Source organism: Epargyreus clarus, unplaced genomic scaffold, assembly GCF_041222505.1.
Source record: "Epargyreus clarus isolate Ecla_fem2 unplaced genomic scaffold, WU_Ecla_fem_2.2 ptg000021l, whole genome shotgun sequence".
Taxonomy (NCBI): Eukaryota; Metazoa; Arthropoda; class Insecta; order Lepidoptera; family Hesperiidae; genus Epargyreus; species Epargyreus clarus.
The window spans coordinates 4555937-4580104 of record NW_027332228.1 but is presented as its reverse complement, the minus strand read 5'-3'; the positions used below and the strand labels follow the sequence as shown (position 1 = coordinate 4580104).

Below are 24168 nucleotides of genomic sequence, written 5' to 3'. Positions count from 1 at the left end.
TGTCACGAATTCAAACAATAACTGACAAATCAGCCGTTTCGTGGCTTCATTCAATGTCAAGGCGGCGAAGTATCTTTACTAATCTATGACTACGGAGAGGAATGTTTTTCGAGCATATGTATGTATGTCTTATTCTTTAGCACGCCTTGTAGCCCAAACGCCTAGACGGACTTTTACATGATAGATGTCGTTGGGTTTGTCTAAATCATCCCGAGAAGGACGGCGGTATGTGTGGTCGCATACCGTCGTAAACACCAGATGGTGTGGGAGGAGCCAAAAGTGCTCCCCTAGGGCAGAACCCGATCGGGGCATCGCGCTTGGAGGACTCCGGTTGTGTTCCTTCGGAGATCCAGGAGTTCTCCAACAAGCGTTGAGGACGTCCACCGGGGGGGTTTTAGTGCGGTAAAAATCCCACATAACTCGGCGTCGCTCCCACGTCGTCGGGTACCTTTTGAAGGTTTCCCCCTCGTAAACAAAAAAAAAGGGTTTGTCTAAATCATAAAAGTAACGTAGACTATATCTTAAACTGACGAATTTTTTTTATTATTTCTGTGGTTAATATAGAAGTAATTTATGATCTTGCAGATTATTCTGTATTAAATGACACAAACTCCATGTTATTACCCTACATTGCTATAAAGGAGTAAGTTTGTATAAGTGTCTGTCCTAAATACCTTTCCAATAAGAACAAAGCAGTTCTTAACACTAGTATTATTAGGTAGAATTCGATGTGACGGCGATGCCCTTTGAGTCGAACCACGAAATTCTTTGACAAAACTTAATACATATTTCTATCTTATTTAATCCTAACACTAATATAGAATATATTTTTTGAAAATATTTTCTTCCATTTTGTGATAACGAGAAACGAAAAAGTCGACCTCGCAAACATTGACATCACATCCGGCCGCCCTACACGCCGGAAATAGAAAGTTAAGGCTTCAGTTCAAAAATAGCGTGTAAGCTTCATATTTATATTTAGCTCAGTAACAAAATATAAGATGTAACATATAAATTTGCAATAGATATAGTAACTATGTATTTAACTACGTACTGGCTTACAATAGAAATGACTACTTAAAGGTATTTTTCATAGGAGTATGTTTTAAGAAAACTTTTAGTAAGATAAAACTTTGCATATCTTTCATATCTTATCCAAAAAAAAAAATACAGTAGCTTTTTACGTGACAAATAACTTTATTTATCTCTAATTTATTTGTGTCTACTGCTTTCTGGCAAAAGTTGATTTTATGGGTATAAGTTTGGAACAACCTAATTATGTAGTGTCCATAATTTTCTATTGATTCTAAAAAGTAAAATCTATAATAAGGAATAAGGAATAACATAATAAGGAATAAGGAATATATAATGTAATAAGGAATGATCTGATTTAGCGAAGTATACTGATATTATTTCCCATATACATAGAGCGATTTTTAATAAGAGCGTTTTGGAAATCGCTATTTGTGACTAACTTCCTTAATACAGGACCGAAGCACTTTACGAAATCGAGCTATTGTAAACATCTGCCGGCTTCCTTGATTCGTGTTATGGATTCTGCGGAGATGTATTCGCTATCTCTTCTTTGACGTTTCTTAGATTAGTTTGGGGCAATCGGTGTCTTTATAGTACACATAAACCCATCAAAGAAATAACAAAAAAATATTCCAAGTGAAGCTAACAGACAAATATATTCATCAATGGATCAATCATCAATTTAGATGGCAGGAAGTTTTTAGTGTCTGCCTTAAGTTTACAGATAAATTCTAACTTTCTTCTCAGTTGTTTTTCTATGTAAAATTGAATTTCTTATTGACATAGATTATTTAATTATTGTTGTTATTTCTTATTAATTCTTAAATGTTACAATTTTACTTTCAGCTGTTATATAAATGTTTTATTTTATTTAATAATTAAGTCCTCTATATTATGACATTGAATTAGAAATGTTAATTAGTGTAAGTGATTCATGTATCGTTCTAATTAACAATAAATAAATCAAATTGTTACTAGAGTCAATATCATAATTTAATTCCACTTCGTGGATAAAATTGTTAAATGCCGACCAACCCAATTTCAAGGATTTATTATAATTCATACAGAGCTATGTTCAGACTCTACTAACATATTTGTTTCTAAATTAAAAGACTTATATCAATATTATTTATCAATTAACAGCACCTTAAAATCCACTGTGATTCAATTTACATATATGGTTTGTATTATGACTTCTAGAAGTGTTTCAACAATAATTTTCACCCAATGTTATAATGTATTTTAGAATTAGACAACATAGTTCATGCAATACAGTCAATCTCAAAATTTACGGAATATATCGGAAATATGGAGCATGTGTTCGGAATACAAATTTTCCGCAATGTCATTGTTCCGAGCGACATTATCGCTAGACAACGACCGTAGGGCACTGTTAGTACACTTAGGGCCGTATTAATAGATGGATCTCAATATCAATCTTAAGTTCGTATCAACTGAGTCGCTCTTAAGTTGCTATCAGCGACTTGAGAGCGTCGCTAATTAATAAATGAGTATCAAGTGCGTAGCATTTGATACCGGTCTCAAGAGAAGCATCTCATTCGAAACAGTAGAACAGATTAAAAATATTTTTTTAAATGACAGCTATGAATGAATGAGAGTTGAACATTACAATCACGTCATGCAGCGTTTCGGTTCCGCTCCTTTGCTAATGAAATAAAATGTTTAATGTAGTGAAATATCTCATTAAATATATTTATAAAAATGACAAATCCTTTTTAAATCGTATACTAAATAAAAAGTAAATGATTTCACGTCCAATATTTTTCGGAAAAAATATTACGAGTTCGATTTCAAATACTGTTACTGTGAACAAAACGCGTCGCGTCATTAGTTTGTTTACTTTTGTTCCATTGTTATTTGTTATAAGTTGGTTGTGAAATGCGAAATATTTAGCTGTATTTACATTAGTTGGACTGTTTTATTATGGAAATGAATAAGAAACACATATTCAGTGAAGTGGAAAAAACGTTTTCATAGAATAGTGTAGTGGAGTGTATTAAAATTGACGGATATTATTCGCAACAGAAGAACTCTGCATGGTATAAAATTGCTAGTGAATATAATGCCAGCTCCCAGTGGGAGCCTCCCACATACCCCGTCAAGTAAGTACTTATATATTTTTCATGTTTATCAATAACCTTAAACCAAATAATAATAATTCTTTATTTCATGAAGCATCAGTACAATTGCAATCTTCTCGGAGTAGTCTTTATAATAATCTTTTATTTTAATTCAGTATCGTCAGCTGCCTAAATTGGGTAAAAAACCTGTAGTATAGGTTAACTTCCCTACAGAGCTACTATAATCTTATTAATTTAGAATGAACAGAAACTTATACATACAAATGACTTGTATTTGATAAAAATGGCATGATTTTATATTTATGATAATGTTGTAGGATACGAGTAAACAACTAATGCGGTTGTGGATGACCTAAAGCAACAACAATGTGAAAACATTGTCAAATCGAGGCGGCCCTTCTACCAGTGACGCAGAAATGAATCCAGATGTTTTCGTAGCTGACTCCAGGGCTCCTTGTTAGTGCTGATGATGATGATTCCGACACTGTATCAGGTATGTATTTTAAATGTTTTAAAAGTTACTCTACATATCTAACTATTTGAAGTACTGCATCTACATATCTAAATATAGTTAGCTATGCGTTAGTTAATGTTATACAATAATTAGTAATATTTCAGACTGCATTACTAATATTATTTTTTTTATTTTAGAAATGACTGTACACCGCGCCTAATGATACACAAGAAAAGGAGAAAGTTATAATCAAGCCTAGCACTCCACCCTGTTCACCATCTTTGCCTCCGCCTGCTGCCTCAATGTTAGAAAAAAAAGAAAAGCTTTTGATTTTATTAGGTATTAGCTGTAATTTACTTATAACATTATTATTATATTAAATAAAAACAGAGAAGATACAATAGGTATATATTTTAAAACCTATATTTGGTATTATAATTTAGAGTTACATTTTAAGTAATAATAAATCTCCTATTTAATATAAAAGATTATATTATAAGGAATTTCATTTTTTTAGAACTATATTATGAATTGAATGAATTGAAGAATACATTTGGAATAATAGAATTTAATAAGTTTCCTATTTTATATAATTAGGTTATATTATAAAGCATTTCTGGTTTTTCTCTTTCAGGTAAAGCTGAGTAATTTAAAATTTAAATGTACTTTGAAAAGGAACTATTTTTTATAATTGTAATACTAGAAACAGTTTTGTGTAATATATTGTTAAAATTATATTTGTATTATTTTTGACACATACCAGCCTTACCTTACACATTTGGTTAAACTTTGTATGTATTGAATAATAAGATATACAAAAAAATACATTACAGAAGTATACTTTAAGAGTTTAAATATATTTTGAAGGTGGTAGAACCCTTTGTAGTTCGACCCAGGCGGCACCACCGCCACCCCTATGTCTACCTAATAACAGCGGTGTTAGGCGCTGCTGTGTTCCGGTTTGAAGGGTGTGGTAAGGGAGACAGACTTTTTCGAGGCGTTCCAGCTTAGTCCTCAGGGGTAGCAGCGCATCTGTGGCCGACCTCAGGTAGGAATATTTAATCCTATCTGGGGTTGATTACAGATGTCCATGGGCGGCAGTAGCCACTTACCATCAGGTGGACTGCATGCTCGTCTGCTACTCTTATATTATAAAAAAAATATATATTAATTACAATTGCAATCTTAATTAAATCAACCAATCCTGGATAAAACGTGAGAAAGAATAAAAAATAAAATAATTTCATCACAATTAATTAAAAAAAATCCATTCAATTAAAAAAATACAACATAAAAATTTAAATCCTAATAGCTAAATTATGAAGTTGAATCAAGATATAAATTAATATAAAAATGAGTGATACTGTGAAAGAGAAGTGTAAATAGAATCTATACCTTTTTTGAAATTTATTTATAGGCATTTAAAAAGGATTTTGAGCGTCCCTTAAATAAATTTTCGGTAACCGAGAACTAAAGCGATCATCGATATTATCGTAATCATTCATAATAATCGTAATAATCTATTTCGTCTAAAATATTTACAAAATCCATTTCTCGGCGATACGTAAACGTCGACTCAAGTCAAGGTCCGACTACACTCAGCTAATAGCATCTCAGAACGCATCTCAAGAGGCTACTTGAGAGTGAGTTTGATTTATTAATTAGCGAATGCGATGACAGATCTCAAGTGAGAGCGCGTTTAATGTTTGGCACTTAAGTTTTGTTTATTAATACGATAACGAACTTAAGATGGCACTTGAGTTAGATCTCAAACTTGAGATCTGTTTATTAATACGGCCCCTACATAATAAACCTCGTAATGAACCGGCAATGGAGCTTATAGAATTTATACCAATTTAACTTTCCTCTTGTTATAATAATATGGCATATTAATGGCAATACAAAAATAGCTTTAACAAGAGGCGCTGTTAAGTCCATTACCCTTTCAAGAAGTGTTTCAAATATACAATAAGCATGACAAGTGCTTAGCTTATAAAAAATCTTCAGTTTTAGTTCAAAAATATTTCTTTAAAGTTTTTACTGTATGATTATAGATTTATTATTTTTTGATCATATATTTTATTTTTATGCCACTTTATAGATTTGATATAAATTATGACTTCTAGAAGCATTTCAACAATCTAGCCGAATGTCTTAAAATAAATGTAGTCTTTAGAAGTATTCACTTTATTTTATACAATGTCATCACTCTCAAAAAATGCTGAATGTTTCCGAAATAGAGAATGTATTTTGATTACAAATTTTCTGCAATGTCATTGTTTCGGGAGACATTATCGCCAGAAACGATCGTAGGGCACTGTTAGTACACTTACATAATAAACCTCGTAATGAACCGGCAATGGAGCTTATGTAATTAATACCCGTTTTATTAATGGAATACACAATACATAAATAGCTTTAACAAGAAACTGTTAAGTCCGTTATCCTTTCAAGTAGTGCTTCAAATATACCTTCTCTTACAACGATTTTTTGCGTTTTATGATCGCGCTTCCTTTTTGTTTTCGGTTTTATTCTTCTTCACCTTATAAACATTTTCATGTATTCACTATATGGTTTTAGATTTATTACTACCATATATTTATTGTATGTTATTTTACAGATTTCATTTATATTATGGCTTCTAGACGCATTTGAACAATCTAGCCGAATGTCATATTTAAAATAAATGAAGTCTTCAGAAATACCCCCTCTATTTTATACAGTGTCATCACTTTCAAAAAACGCTGAATGTTTCCGAAATAGAGAATGTATTTGGATTACAAATTTTCCGGAATGTCATTGTTTCGTGAGACATTATCGCCAGGCAACGACTTTAGGGCACTGTTAGTACACTTACATAATAAAACTCGTAATGAACCGGCAATGGAGCTTATGTAATGAATACCCGTTTCATTTTTCTCTTATTATAATAATATGGTTAAATAATGAAATATAATACAAAAATAGGTTTAAGTAGAGCTTCTGTTAAGTCCGTTATCCTTTCAAGTACTGCTTCAAATATATCTTCCCTTTTAACAATTTCCTCGATTTAGTATAAATTGCTCTCTTTCTTTCTTTGTTTCGGCTTTAATTCGTCTTCTTTTTATATACACATTTTATGTATTTACTGTACGATTATAGATTTATTGTATTCATTTATTTTATTATATTTAAAACAAAATGTATATTATTTTACAGTATAATTTATTTTTAAACTACATTTAAACCCCATGTCACTTTACGATTTAGTATAACTTAAGCATTTCCTCAATCTAGCCGAATATTATATCTAAAATATATAATCTTTAGAGATAGCCTCTTTATTTTATACAATGTCTTCACTATAAAAAATGCTGAATGTTTCCGAAATAGAGAATGTATTTGGATTACAAATTTTCCGGAATGTCATTGTTTCGGGAGACATTATCGCCAGGCAACGACTGTAGGGCACTGTTAGTACACTTACATAATAAACCTCGTAATGAACCGGCAATGGAGCTTATGTAATTAATACCCGTTTTATTAATGAAATACACAATACAGAAATAGCTTTAACAAGAAACTGTTAAGTCCGTTATCCTTTCAAGTAGTGCTTCAAATATACCTTCTCTTACAACTATTTCTTGCGTTCTATGATAAATCGCTTTCTCTTTTTGTTTTCGGTTTTATTCTTCTTCATCTTATAAACATTTTCATGTATTCACAATATGGTTATATATTTATTATCTACCATATATTTATTTTTATGTAATTTTACAAATTTACTTTACATTATGGCTTCTAGAAGCATTTCAACAATCTAGCCGAATGTCATAAAATCAATGTAGTCTTTAGAAATAGCCACTTTATTTTTTACAATGTCATCATTATCAAAAAAATGCTGAATGTTTCCGAAATAGAGAGCGTATTTGGATTACAAATTTTTCGCAATGTCATTGTTCTGAGAGACATTATCGCCAGAAACGACCGTAGGGCACTGTTAGTACACTTGCATAATAAACCTCGTAATGAACCGGCAATGGAGCTTATGTAATTAATACCCGTTTCACTTTCCTCTTGTTGTAATATCATGGCATATTAATGGCAATGCAAGAATAGCTTTAACAAGAGCCTCTGTTCAGTCCGTTACCCTTTCAAGAAGTGCTTCAAATATATACTTTCGCTTATAACGTGATCTTCAGTATTTGTGTAGATTGCTCTCTCTTTTTGTTTTCTTTTTTATTCCTTTTTCCTTATATTAATATTTTTATCTATTTTCCGCGTGATTATAGATCTTGTCTATTTATACATATTTTTTAGAAAATATTTGTCATATATTTGATTTTTTATGTCTCTTTACAGACTTACATTGTAGCTTCTAGAAGCATGTTATTAAAAACGTTACTTAACGTTACTTAAGTAGGATATTTTTTATTTAGAAGAAGAATTAGGGTTCCTAGGAAAAAACCTACAAAATCTCACGAAAATTTACACTTTTAAAAATAGGGAAATCCGCGAGACAGAGTTCGCAGTATTAAAAAATGTCTGAAATATCAGCGATATCATCTATTATCGAATAGACGAAACAAAAGTCACCAAAGACAGAATAATACATATGTACAGCGTTTAATAAGGATTATCTTAACTATTGCCAAAAATGTTTCTTTACACTTTCCTAAGGTTAATCGGTGAGAGAATAGTTAAACCAACTAAAGGTCATCAACCAACTTAACCCAACAGTATCTACAAATATAAACTGGAATATTTGAACTCTAGTCTAAGGGTCATCAACCAACTTAAGCCAGCATTATCCTCAAATGATACCAAATGTATGTACATATATTTCTCTACGCTATGTACCGCCGTTTCAGCACTTGTGAGTGAATGCCAGGAATTTTTATGGCTAGTCCTAATGCGTTTCCGGCTCAGTGTCGGCTTAAAGCCGCTTCTACTTTGCGTTTTCCGTATGAAGCTATTATTTGTTAGTGTCTCGGTTTCTGTAATTATGATGGGTTGTTTTAGTGGCTACGGTAAATTAGACCGCTTTTTGCCGTTAATAGCTTGAAGTTCATGGCAAAATTCTAGTAATTTCGCCATGAACTTTAAGCTATTGCAACAATACTTTTTAGTTTGTTATAGTGTAGTTTTTAGATTTTAGATAATAATGTTATTTATGTTACGTGGTATCTAGTTCGAGCAAGCGAAGGCCCAGAAACGAAAATTTAAATATCGCTGCGAATATATATAGGTATGTACGAAAATCAGTGTTACAATATTATAGAGCAAAAAGCGGTATAGCGAAAGTGAAATCGACCCGCGAGGGTTCTGCTTTAATTAAACGCTTTCTACACTCACAGCCCCACACTAGGATTCCCTGTGTCGTGGGTGCCATGGACACACGCATAGACAAATGAACAATCACCCAGACCCAGAAACAGAAATCTAAATTCATCATTTAGATATCTATCTGGCCGGGGATCGAACCCGGGACCCTTTGCTACGCCACGCGGGTCGTCAAATTCTACTTTATGTTTAGCTCTAGTGCGTATAATGAAATATGGCGAATTTTTTTCATCAATTTGTTTTTTTATGTTTTAACGAGACTTAAAGATTGTTTTCGGAATCACAAAATTGGTCAGTCTTACCATTCGCCCACTTAGCCCATCGGGTTATATGCATTTTCCCCCTAGAGCCATTAGCGTATTAGCGTCAACATTACCTTTGACATTAAAAAAGAGCATATACCCCTGTTTCTCGTTATAAGGTTAGTATGATTGCAAGTGCAGTGAACTTTTCTCTAGAGTTCTAAATGTCACATCTACTAATACTTAAGCAGAATCTAATGTTTATCTATCTTTCTCTATAATGGATTTCTTCTAAGTAGTAATTTTATATGCGATACATGTTTTTGTATTTATGATGATTAATTTTTTGAGTGTTTTTGTTTTTATATTTTTGTTTTTCATTTTTGTATACATGTTATGTTTTTTTTTTGGGTCCAAGAGCTACCGACGAAAGTAAATAAGTAATTTTCTTTTTATTTATAGTGAAATTTATTATTTTTAGTAACTGTAATTATAAATATATAGAGTCCTCGAATAAACGATTAAAACTTTAATTAATTAAACGATTAATGATTAAACTAGCAAATGATTTAATTAATTTATGATAAAACCAGCAAAGGAGCATACTTTCCACCCAATTGTAAGCGGCCACCGCTTCCCATAGATATCTATATCCAACTCAACACGGATTTACTTCTGTACATGAAGCTGATAACAGATCCGTTGCGAGGGACTAAAAAGGTCGTCTCATATGCAAGTCAGTCAGCATCCACACACTTCCACCGGAACGTAAAAAATGCGCTAACCTTAGTACCATTTTAATAGTAGTAGAACCCTTTGTGATTCGACTCCGGCGGCACCACCGCCACACCTATTTCTGCCTAATAACAGCAGTGTTGAACGCTGCTGTGTTCTGATTTGAAGGGTGCGGTAAGGGAGATATACTTGTCCGAGGCGTTCTAGCTCAGTCCTGTGGGGTAGCGGCGCATCTATGGCCGACCTCAGGTAGGAATATCTAATCCTATCTGGGATTGATTACAGATGTCCATTGATGGCAGTAGCCACTTACCATCAGATGGATTGCGTGCTCGTCTGCTACTCCTATATTATAAAAAACACAATAATCTATTCAATATCAAATAACAATAATCTATTTAGAAATCGAAACCAAAATTAATTACAAAGTCTACAAAAAGAAACGGATATTACAAAGTAATAAAGTTCAAATCGCTCCGTCGTGGGAGAATACGAAGGAATAATATAATTAGCAACTCATCCTTAGCTACATTAATTCTATCTAGTAGCGATCTAAATATAAAAACTATTTACGAAGGATTTTTAAAATATATGCTTTGTATATTTAAACCGTTTGTTTTTAAGCGCTTTTTGATGTGAAACATCTATAGCCGCACGTAAAAAAGATTTCTGGCGTGGCGACGTTTACCTTTAACTACATAGACAAATGTTCTATAAGGGACAGAGCTATTAGAACAATATGATAAAAAAAGACAACTAGTGTTTGACCTTGCGTTTTAAGTGTACGCAAACGTAAATATTGACAATGGAATATAGTGACCAATGATTACTTCAGTCAAAACGGGACATCGATTTTTTTATGTCAAATACTTTTTACTTGAAAAAATATAGTTAAAAATAATAAAAAACACGATTTTATGATAAAATTAACTAAAAAGTAGAAAATAATTTTCAATCTAGGAATCATTTAAGGAAAAGTAAATAGTATAATTGTGCAAAAAATGTGGGGCGCTTTATGAAAACTGATAAATGGAGCACCCCATGTTTTTTTCATAATTATAATATTTACTGTTACTTAATTGACAATGGCAACGGTTCATTTCGGAGACAACGGCACGAAGCATCGAAAAAAGGGACTGTCCCGTTAAAAACGGGACGTATGGTGGTTTTCCCATTGACACGCATGCTTGTCAAAGACAATGAAATAATGGAACAGAAGGTAAAAAATGTCCAAAACTGTCGATAATAGTTTTAGTACATCGTTTAAGTAGAAATGTTATAGTACAGTTTAACTAAATAAATTATTATTATATAAATATGTAATTTGAAAGAATGTATCTATACAGATGTATCGACTGGTTTAAAATATACGATTTAAAAATTGTTTATATTTATTATCATAGATTAGTAAAGATTACTCACTCCTAACAAGAAAATGTACCCAGTTTTGAGAATTGAAATAGTTGCGTAAAAAAGTTTTGCCACGTCTCCGTGCTAAAATGTCCCTAAAATATTTGAAATAATTATTTATTTATTATGTAAATTACGCAGTATTAGTTATTTATTTGTAAATTTTCTCTAAAAATGTTTTTATTTGTCAAGAATTAAAAAAAAGAACTTACTAATAAGCCGTTTGTGGCTTCATTCAATTTCAAGGCGGCGAAGTATCTTTACTAATTTATGTTTATTATTTTCAGTTTTATTTTACACACGACCATTAATTGCAAAGTTGTGTACATTTTATAAATGTTATGTACTAGCTGACCCAGCAAACATTGTGTTGCCATATAAATAAAAAAAATGTTAAGGGTGAACAACCCTTATCACTTAAGAGATATGAAAAATAGATAGTAGCCAATTCTCAGACTTACTGAATATGCATATAAATTTTGATGAAAATCAGTAAAGCCGTTTCGCAGGAGTAAAGTAACTAACATCGTGACATGCGAATTTTATATATAAGATTCGAATCTTACCGTGGTCTTTTTGAGGATTAATTTCTGGCTATACAAAGATTGTTTATTAAATTATGTTTAGGTTAATTTATTCAATTAAAGAAATTTTAAAATACCGTATACTATCCTATATAAATTTTATGTAATTTTTTTTATTATTTACCACAGGTATCGAAGAAAATTTAGAGATTAGGATACAGAATTTCCCATATATCGCTTTTATTTTATTAAAATAAACTATAAAAAGTTATATTTTGACTAAAAACACACTAATATAAAAATTAAGCAGTGGGATCTTAAACTATAACATACGACATATGAACATCGTGAGCTTCAATAAAATGTCACTTCTGTTCTGTTGATCTATGACCATGCATTTTGCGTCTTTATCACTTTCATTGACAAAAACATACTTTGTCTCTTTCTGGTTACTCACGTAATCATGGCGGATCGAACACGAAAAATAAACAAAATTTAATAATTTCTCTTTATTTACGTGTGATAGGTGATTCCATGAATCTTGTTTCTTTTTCGAGCATATTTTTTGCATTTACGCATTGCACAAGAAGGCATTTTGAGGCTTAAAATTCAAAATAATATCTTGATAATGTTATGTCCAATACTTTTGTTACATACTTCAGTTGTAACATACTTCAGTTACCATCGACCAATTGTCACAGTAATACCGTCCTCAGAGGCAACATCGAATATAACTATTACCGAAGTCACTGATTAAACGAATTAAGTAGTCACGATTTGAAATAAATTCGTAAATTTTTGTATTTAATGAAAATAAATGTCTATTCAATAAATAGTCATCGTTATCTGGAAAAAAATCGTAATATTTTATTTTATCATTATGACATATTTAGTTCCTATCACAATATGTTCTTTTCTGCATATTACTTTTACAAAATAATGTCGATGTTTCACATCTGCCAGGCGTCCCGTGATGGCTCACATTTTTTTATTTGACTCACACGTTAACTGCCACACCTACTATTGCCTAATAACAGCTCTTATGCCAAGTTGGTGGTAAGAGAAACGTATTTTCTAAGACATTCGAGACTTAGTCCTCAGGGGTAGCAACGTATTGGTGGTGTTAGAAATGTAATCTTATCTGGGATTAATTATAGATGTCCTTGGGCGGTAGCAGCCGCATACGATGGTAAGATAGGGTGCGTTTTCGTTTGCTACTTTATGTAGTGTCAGGGTGGCTGTCCGTGTAGTATTAAAGTAGGTCTCCTCTATTTGTTTTAAGAAGTGACTAAAAGTGGGCTTCTAGGATTACGGGCGGCAAGACGACAGTATGTGTGGCTGCATACTTTAATCTGGATGCATATACAAATACACAATATACAAGTACACAAAACCCAAACGTATAATTGAAATAGGAAGTCATCGATTAGACGCGTGGCTGGGGATTGAATTTAGATCCCTCTCTATTTAAATTTAATATGTTGACCACTATGCCTACGGGTCAAATTACTGATGACAATACACAAAATAAAAACGTTGAAATAAAACCAATACACTTGGCTAGAGCGGTAGATTTTGACCCAAATCTAGTATGCATTTCTCCTCTCAGTGTGTGGCATTCCCAATGCTGGACATATAAATACAAAGGTATTTTAAAAAATATATTTACATTTATGGAAGCGTTTAAATATCAATAATATATAAACTCCTCGCAAGTTGGAAAAGAAGAGAATAATCACACGAGAATTTCGAATATTCTTTGTAAAATTGTCTAGGTTACCATTTTATTATATGCTTAGTGCATATAATAAAATGGTAACCTGGTAATGGTATTGGTAAGCATTTGGAAACATTGACAAAATGCGGCAGCCCTGAAATTTAGATACTAAATCAGTAATTGGCAGAATATATTCATGAATCATGCAAGCGTTGTGGTCGCAATTTTAGTGGGTTTTACTGGTACATAGCTGAGGTTTAACCATTCACTGCGTATATCATTAAACGCTTACGTAAGGGGTTAATATTTTATAGAATTCACTTGAAGATAACCCTTAACTGACGTTGCACATATCTCTCAACAACTTTACGTCTATTATTTAATTGAGTTCAAAATTAGAAAAACAAAAACTATAAATACGAATACAATTTTACATACAGTATCTGGTTCACGGAAGAAAATCTTTTGCGAAAACTAGGTCCTTCCAGTACGTAAATAAGCAAAAAGAACATCGAAAACCGCTGTAAGCCTCATCCTGTAAAGCTGCCCTAAAAACCAAATAACTTAAACGTGCTTGAAACTTTTCTACCGTTTCTTCATAATTACAGCTTAGACATTTCTCGAATCGAATTAATATTTACATTTCATTAATAAACGAGAATTAAATTCCATTTGAATTACCAATATTTGTCAAGCACGTATTGACAGACAATTATTTTGGGATTAGCATTTATTAAGTTTCGTACGAAAGTTAAAACAATTAATATTTCATACCAATTCCATTAATCCAGCCAACTTAAATAAGAGAACACAAACAATAAATAAACAAGTCACTTAGAAAAGAAACAGTGATTTACGAATTCGAATCGTGAGCGTTCGCGCGTTGGGCGGGCGCGAGCTGCCCCGTCGGCGTCTGGGCGGATACTGCCTCTGCAGGAGCCTGCGTCACAGCCACTGGACCTCGACACCTTACGAAACCTTAATTAATAACGAATCGTGACGCGGACACTTTATGTCGAATCTTTGCAATCCTTAGGGTTAATCCTTAACTGTTTGTACTGTGATTCTTAAAATACGAGTATGTATTTGTACGAATTGTTAACATTAAGACCTTAAAGGTCACCTTACGAAATTTTAATTAATAACGAATCGTGACGCGCACACTTTATGTCGAATCTTTGCACTCCTTAAAGTTAATAATAAAATAAATCTTTGTAGGAATAATTAACATGAAGTCTTCAAGGGACAGCTTAACGAAACTTTAATAATGAATCATGACGCGGATACTTTATGTCGAATCTTTGCACTCCTTAAAGTTAATCCTTAACTGATTGTATTAAGATTCTTACAGTAAATTCTCGCACAAATAATTAAAATTAAGTCCTCAAAGGTCACGTACGAAACATTATTTAATAATGCAGCGAGACGCGGACACTTTATGTCGAATCTTTGGAATCCTTAAGATTAATCCTTAACTGTTTGTAGGTACTGAAATTCTCAAAATAAATCTTTGCACGAATAAGTGCTCAATAAGTCCTCAAAGGTCACCTTACAAAATCTTAATTAATAGTGAAGGGAGATGCGGACACTTTATGTTGAATCTTTGTACTCCTTAAAGTAAAACCTTAGCCCTAGTTTTTGCATTGAGCTCCTGAAAATAAATCTTTGCACGAGTATTTTACATTGGATTCTCAAAGATCACCTTACGAAACTTTAATTAATAATGAATCTCGATGCGGACACTTTATGTCCAATATTTGCTGTTGCAATGAAAAAAGCAGGAATTGCTTCTTTCGTGTATTGTTTGAAAGGATGTTTTATATTTCGCATATACGAACCGCCCTATTCAGTTATTACGTTCTAAAAAGTTCTTCAAAATATTTACTTTGAAGAAATATTTTGTTTTTTATTTTTTTGTGAGCGCGATATGTATTACATTCATAAAGACAAGGATCTTTTAAGAAAAGATAAAATATACGTATTCCGTGACTTTTGAATCGGTTATTATTTCTCAACATACTCACACTAAGGGTTGTTTTCGCCCTTCAGACACAAGGAAAATGTAAAAATTTGTTAAAAAATTGGTACTCTACAATATTAACGAAAATACGTGTAGAAAAGAGAATCAGCTGATGTTATCCTGTCATTCTATAAGGAAAATCATGTTTTATGCATATTTTTCTGAGTGTATTTGGAATTTTGAAGGTGGTAGAACCCTTTGTGGTTCGACTCCGGCGGCACCGCCGCCACACCTATTTCTACCTAATAACAGCAATGTTAGGCGCTGCTGTGTTCCGGTTTGAAGGGTGTGGTAAGGGAGATAGACTTTTTTGAGGCGTTCCAGCTTAGTCCTCAGGGGTAGCGGCGCATCTGTGGCCAACCTCAGGTAGGAATATCTAATCTAATCTGGGGTTGATTACAGAATACAGATGTCCATGGGCGGCAGTAGCCACTTACCATCAGGTGGACTGCATCCTCGTCTGCTACTACTATATTATAAAAAAAAATTGGAATATAATAATTCTTGTTATTTGCCTGAGTGTTATCCAGATATGCTTAACTGCGCTTGACCACATTGTTCAGTGAGATATCCATTTCATTCTTAAGAGAGAAAGGAAATCGTAATGAGTTAGTAGAAGATAAAAGTAAAGATAAAGATAGATCCGGAATACCAATCAGAATTTTGCTTGGCCTGGGTTCGAACCCGATACCCTTTGCTTATCCGAGTAGTATAGGGACCACTCCACCACTTCGGTCGGTAATTAAATGTCGTGATATGATTACTATCCCAGTACTGGGCACGGGTCTCATCTAACATTACAGGAAAATAAAAGCGTGTTAAAAATCCTAATGCGTTAGTGTAGCTTAAAAATAACAATAATTGACGTCCAAATTACATAAAATATACAATATACATAATGATGATAATATATATTGATGATAATATCATACCAAAAATTACCAAGGTTATTTAATATATAAAATTCTCTTGTCACAATGTAAGTTACCGTACTCCCCCGAAACGGCTTTTCCGATTTTCACCAAATTTTATATGCATATTCAGTAGGTCTGAGAATCGGCTACTACCATTTTTTATACCCCTAAGTGATAAGGGTTGTTCTCCCTTAACATTTTTTTATGTATATGGCAACACGACGTTTGCCGGGTCAGCTAATTTTATATACTATGGTTATGATTATTATGTGAGTTATGTGATGTCCATAACGCAGTTACCATAACAAGATGCTTTCTACACTCACAGCCGCACACTAGGATTCCCTATGCCGTGGATGCTATGGACACACATAGAGACAAATACACTAACACCCAGAACCAGAAACAGAAACCTAAATTCGTCATTTAGATATTTGTCTCCCGGGGATCGCAACCGGGACCCTCTGCGCGTCAGATCGGTATGGTGACCGCTCCGCCACGCGGGTCGTCAAATAAAAGGAGTGGTGAAGACCAGTAGCATCAGATGTACCCATACTTACCAACGCCCTCTAAATTGACATAATGTACATTGAACTCTGTAATTGTCAAAATAATCACAAAAATATTCCAATCTGAAGGTTGCTAGAAGAGATATCATTTTGAAGATCCTTGACGGTCCTTGTTGTTAAAAAAATGTTCAACAACTTATAAATAAATAAAAGATTCTATTCTATTCAGAATTATAATATAACTTCTTAACAGTACCAAGAACAATCTTATCTCTTTGCTTAACAAATGTGCTAAAGTTACGCAAAACACAACATGTACTCGAACAAGTTTTGTAATTACGGTGATTTCCAGACTGGTACAAATTCAACTCCAACTCAACATAAGTTTAACTCAAAATGCTCAATATTTGGTTTTGGTTCATAATATTAATTTTCCAAAGATAGATCACAGTTTGAACCATAAATAGATTGACTGTGGACAATAAGCTGCTAGACATAGATAATTTTTTTATAATATAGGAGTAGCAGACGAGCAAACAGTCCACCTGATGGTAAGTGGCTACTGCCACCCATGGACATCTGTAATCAACCCCAGATAGGATTAGATATTCCCACCTAAGGTCGGCCACATATACGCCGCCATATACTACCCCTGAGGACTAAGCTGGAACGCCTCGAAAAAGTCTGTCTCCCTTACCACACCCTTCAAACCGGAACACAGCAGCGCCTAACACTTCTGTTATTAGGTAGAAATAGGTGTGGCGGTGGTGCCGTCGAAATCGAACCACAAAGGGTTCTACCACCTTCAGAAGTAATATTACTTTAATTTTTCTTGACACAGTGATTGCGCTGCTGATTTCTAGCATTAACAGGCATTTACGATTATAAAAAGCTTTTTAGTATGTAACTTGGCTTGTGAGTTAGTATGTGCGGGACAAATTTGGGAACTTTTAAACCATTTAACCCTAATTAAAACCTTGTATATACGTTTGGTTTGAATGACGCTGGTTGATTAGCTTAGTGACGTCATTCTAGACCCAATATGGAGACGACAAAAGATGGCGGACCGATTATTTCATTGGACACTGTTCAACTGTCTATGGCATATTCCACCACGCTGCTTCCATGATAATTAGTGAAGAGAGTTAGTATAGTAATCAACTTGGCATCAACCATACGGCCGGCGGCAAAATTTAGTTGCTGTTGTCCAATAAAAAAGAACAAATGGCTAAAAATCAAGCGAATGATTTGGTGAAGTGGAAAACAGGAATACATTATGTTTTCTTACCTACTATCTATTTTATGTAGCCACTAAGATCGACAATGATCTAATAGCCGAACCTTAGGCAGCGACAGCCAGCGACGTTTGTCAACATGAACTATCGCGCATGTACAATTTCCTTAAGTACGGTAAGGTAAGACTATTATGGTAAAATCGTTTAAGACTTACTATAGTTATCAAGAAGCACGAAGTGCGTTACCAAATTCCTGTAATGACATTAAACTTTAATGACATCATTTAACACAAAATGCTTACACACTTCCTTATTAAAATTTATAGTATCAAATATACAAGACAAATCGCTTTAAGTACTTTAAACTCCATTAGCGCTAATATTTCCGTTACGAGCTACAAGATTGATCGTAGAACCCGTGAGAATTTACAATATGGATGTTCTATCGAAGTTATCATACTGTAGTTGCGATGGAGTTAGAAGTTTCAGTTTTACTAAATGGTTATTAATGATATTGATAATATGTTAATTAACGTATGTTTACGACTGTTGCTAAGCTCATGTGGATCTTCATAAGGTATTTGGAATTTATGCACTTTAAGGATCTCTGGTAGTCGCACAGGATAGAATATTAATCCTACCTTTACTTCTAAAGTTTTGGGTTTCATTTGTTTAAAGATTTTGGCTACATAATGCACATATTTCAATAAAAAATAATGAAACTCAAAAACATTTTAACTTCCCGAAAAACTAGTCAAAATCGGTTATAATGACAAACAGACATAAAAATTATACAACAGCATTTTGAATTTTGATACTAAGGAGCTTGCAAAGAGATATTACAATTTCGGAAATCAAGTACAGTTGGACAAAAGAAATATTAGTAAAGACCTACTGTGCAAATGCAGTGCAAATAAATAATATTTGCCTATAAAAATATGGAACTTCTATTAAAAAAATATACAGACGCATATGCATGCATCCGCACGATAACGGAAGCTCATTCCAGATAATCAGTAAGTGTGAATATACATATGAAGCTGTAAGATTTGCTAGTGTAATAACGAACAGGCAATATCACCATCGTAATAAATCTCTCAAAGTTTCAGTAATTTAGTTTCAGGTATATATGAAGTTCACACTGATAGGTTAATATTAAACTGTAGCAGATTACCCTGTGGTCTTGCATTAAGTGTTATTACAGTTGCTGTCTACGTTTTATGACAACGCTGTACAAAAGTAACTAGTAAGTCGATACGACATAACTAAAAGAGATATCACAACTGGCCGCAGCCCTTAATAAGGGCAGAAGGAGATTCTTTTCTCGGAGGAGTCTGCTTTCGCCGCCTTATTTGAGAGAGAGATTATTTAAATAACTAATAAGTCTGTACGACATGTACTGAGGTAGACTTTACCACTGCCCGTAGCCCTTAATAAGGACAGAAGAAGATTCTTTTATAGGAGGACTCTGCTTTCGCCGCCTTATTTCAGAAAGAGATTATTTAAATAACTAATACGTCCATACGATATATACTAAGGTGGACTGAACCCTGATTGATCATAGCGCTTAATAAGTGCAGAAGGATATTCTTTTCTAGGAGGACTCTGGTTTCGCCGCCTTATTTCAGAGAGAGATTATTGTTTTACCATAAGTTTATATCCACTGCATTGATTATTTTGTGCACTTTAAGTAATTGTAAACAAAAAGATAAATATACTCTAGATCTAAAAAATCTATCCCTATAAAATCTTTTGTTATCATAATTTTGCTGGTCTGTGATTTATGTCATTTCGAACAGGTTTTGTTCTTCTTTCTTATTGTCTCTTTGTTTTAAACGTGCAAATCAGCGATTCTTAATTAGATCATATACGACTCAATTTATCGGTTTAATAATTATAATTTGATATCAGAATTACCATGTCATTACGTAAAATAAATTGTAAACAACGAATAAATGCATTTATAATCACCTAATGTGATCTGATTGCATATTTGTTATGTAAATCATGATTGTTAACAAGTGCCCATTAACAATTCAACTGCATATTATAGTATGAGATATATTTCGTCACAAACTCAACATATTATTATCCAAAATCTAATGTACTTCTAATAGAAATATAATTTTGGGAATAATCAGTTCGAACTCATTAGCTTTTCTTGCTTGTGAAATTATCACAAATCAATTTTTGGAAAATGTGGATTTTTGCAAAATTTACTATTTAAAATTAAGTCGTCTAAATTCTAAGATCATATTTCATAAATAATGGATTTGGACTGAGTTTTTTATTAAAAATCTCAAAATAGTATTTTCTATTTGTTAGTTTTGACTGTGTGGTACTTGTTGCACAATAAACATAACTACACCACAGCCACAAAAGATATCACAATAATATACGGTGTAATTTGTCTCTCCTTGGGATATAAAGTTGTTAACGTTGAATCTCTTGGTAATTTTTTTTATTATTTCCATTTTTTTATGTTTTTTCGGGCAAAAATAAGTGATATACATTTATATGTGATTTTTCTCAAGAAGATTCACGGGCAGACGTAATGACGTCATTATCTCTCCCATCCACCCAACGGTCTCATTTGAATTGTATAATTTTCCCCGCGATAATACTTCACAGTCGGGTTAAAACGTTAAATTATTTATGAACATAAGTTTCACAAAGCGACGCGTGATATGTAATTTTGGTTTATACCCAAAAGTTAGAATTTGTTGATTAATTCCAACAAAATCCTTGAAAAATTGTTACATTTTTATGTAACTACAAAAAACGCGTTTATTGCCATAAAATATATCTGTAATAAACTGCAATAGGTGATAATTAAGGATAATAAAATATATTGTAAATCTTAACGTTTTGTATTATTAAATTTCTCGTAACTATAAAAAAGTGCTTATTGCCACAAGATTCCAATATGTCTGTAATTAACTGCAATATGTGATAATTAAGGGTATAAAATATTTTGTAAATCTTAACAGATTGTAACTTTCAAAGGGTTTTGCGAGAGGCATTCCGAGTTCCGAGGTGGACAGCATGTTCATTTACCACATTAGTTAAAAAAAACATCAAAGTTAAAGATAATTTCTTGAACATAAGCGCAAATACTTTGCTAGTTTAAGTTTTAATATCTAAGTAAGTCTGCCTTATCACACCCTTCAAACCAGAACAGAGTAGCGCTACTTTAAGCAAATACTCGTACATAGCTTATTATCCTTACAAAAATAACGAAATATGATGTCCGTGTTCCGGCATTGTATATTAAAAATACCTCACAAGCTGCGAGCTGAATAGGCTGCATTTGCGAAATGGAACTGTTTCATATTATTTTGTTTCGCCGGGGTCGCATTTAGGGTTGGCGATTCTTTCCGAAAAATATCGAATCTTGAATGGAAGTGTAATAAATCGATTCACAAAATAATCGATGCCCAAAGGATCGATTCTCCAAAAATTGACCTTCGATCGTTTGATCAGGACCAAACAAACACTGGACGTGTCTGTCAGCAAAAATGTCTGTAACACATTAAACCAACTTCGAAAAGATCGACTTTCTATTTTCTAGGATGAAAAATCGATACGCTGAATCGATCCATTACTGGAGATCGATTAAAATAATCGATTTTTTTAGCTCAAAAGATCAATTCTTCGATTAATCGATTTTAGATCGCCATCCCTAGTCGCATTTACCGAATCTGCATTACAGTGGGCGCAATCTCATTTCAGACGAATCCTGTAATAAATTTGCAATTTTATCAAATTACTGTTATCTTTACAAGCGCCGTTTATCGGAAAATGTGTACCGGAAAATGTGTTTTAACATTTACGTTACTAAAATATGCATATGGTAAACCATACGTATTGTATGCGTTGATTACAGAAATATAGGTGTCTCCACACTCTCCACTAATACGCATTGGAGCAGCGTGGTGCAGTGTGCTCCAAGCCTCTCCCAGTTGCGAAGAGACAGAATATAAAAAAGCCTACAATTGTATCTTCAGGTGTATGGGGTTAAATTAACTATATGGTACTTTAGGGATTTTTCCTTATTGATGGAAGTTTAGATCTATTTCCAGGATTAATTCCTCTAAGATCAAATAGTAATATCGATCGATAATTAAGTTATTGTGTTGCAGCCGGAGTCGAACACCAAGTGTTCTACCACCTTCAACGCTAAGATCCAATAAGGTGTCCATAATAAAATATTAGAATAATTGTATAAAAATAAATCTTAAATCCGAACCTTGTAATTCCAGTAAATTTTAAGAGAAATTGCGGTGTATTAGTAACTTTGTAAACTATTCGTCGTATTCCTCGGTATATTTACCGACGGACTTTGTCTCTTCAGGAAACAAACTTTCAACATATTTCCTACTTTATTGCAGTGCACTGTACCGACTCTGCATGAAACGTATACAGCATAATAACGATCGATGACTTGAAATGATAGTTCTGTGTGGTTGTAAAATTTATACCTTACTTCTCTTACGGAAATGTAGTTTTGGTCGTAGAATCTAGAAAGTTTACTCCTTTGCTTGTTTGGAAAGTTCTGTATAATTTATAGAAACGTACTTTGTTTATAATAAAAAATAATAATTTATTTTTTAGTATAAACTAAGCAAGTAATGACGATCGGATTTCTGGGTTTCTCGTTTTAATGGGATCCGAAGACATTCTGAAGGATATTTAAGAGGTGACTAAATTTTTCTTTTTTAATTTTCACTAGTATCTCGTGTTTACGTCATGGAAGCCCTATATTCAACGTATTTTAATCAACTGTGGCAGCTAATAAATATCTGATAATAGACTAAATGATCGTAAGAAGAAGACACTTTCTATTTCATTTGTATCATGTGATCAGAAACTTTATCTGACTTGACCACATGCGCATTGCAACACCTCTACCCTTACCATGAGTTTTTACGTTTTGACAAATATGACTGTTTTGGTATTTGTTTACGTATTTGCTAATCAGCGCCCCTAGCGGATTGTGTCAGAACTTGAAAATTGTATAGGCCAATACGTAAACAAATACCAAAACAATCATATTTGTCAAACCGTAAAAACTCATGGTAAGGGTACTGAGCATAAAGTTGTATCAACCTATGTAATAAATATTTTTTCCCAATGTTCAAATCCAAGAACACAATCGTTACACTGATTCTATGGAGTAGATACAGTAACAATAAAGATAATTCCAACAAAAAAACGCTGGCTCAATTTAAAAAGAATGATATATCAAAATTGCAAGTTTGACGAGTCGTTAAAACGTCTCAATGCTGACATAAAACATTCTGAAGGAAAGGCTGTACATAATGCTCCATTTGATACAGACTTCAACATTATAAAAACAGATTTATTTTCAGGCCTCCGTTGGAAAAGTGCCAACACGAAACTAGCTGAAATCAAACAGTAGACCTAGGATTTGAGAGTAAAAAATTCTAGGTCGCAGCTACAAATTGGAGGAATAAAAAAACGCTTAAAGCTTCAGAACACGAGGTCCCAAGACGATCAATCAGCCGGCAATAAAGTTACGTGAATGACAATTGATAGACTCTTTTTTCACGTTAATGTTCTGGCTTCGAATATGGATTTTGTGAACTAGGCCCATTTCACAGGAGAATGGATTATACTGCAATAGTTAGGTGTCAATCAAATCGATGAATTTGGTATGCAAGAATAGTGTGTTTAAACATTGCGTTTTATTCGAATCGTTTATAATATTTACCATATTATGTCACAGTAATAGCATAGTGCACATCTAGTTATGTGTAGGTTGAAATTAATAATCATTTGCTAACTAATAAATAGTGAGGAAAACATCGTTAGAAAACCTCGTCTAACAGGTCGTAAAAAACGTTGTGTGATGTCTATTAATGAACATTTAGCCAGAGTTCTTCGTATTCTTCGGAATTAAATTTATTAGGGCGAGCGAAGCGAGTC

General features: G+C 33.1%; 1 protein-coding gene and 1 long non-coding RNA gene across 2 annotated transcripts in view; one reads left to right on the top strand and one right to left on the bottom strand.

The window, feature by feature from the left end:
- The window catches only part of LOC140751128 (uncharacterized), a 70932-nt gene extending 56483 nt beyond the window's left edge, over nt 1-14449 (bottom strand). Inside the window, exon 1 of the mRNA XM_073084993.1 lies at nt 14316-14449. The gene's annotated coding sequence lies outside the window, so the exon portion shown is untranslated. The remainder of the gene's footprint in view (nt 1-14315) is intronic.
- On the top strand, nt 3780-4326 carry LOC140750978 (uncharacterized). Its single transcript, XR_012103260.1, has 2 exons — nt 3780-3930; nt 4226-4326. It is a non-coding gene; the product is annotated as an uncharacterized LOC140750978 (long non-coding RNA).
- Nucleotides 14450-24168: the final 9719 nt, after the last annotated feature.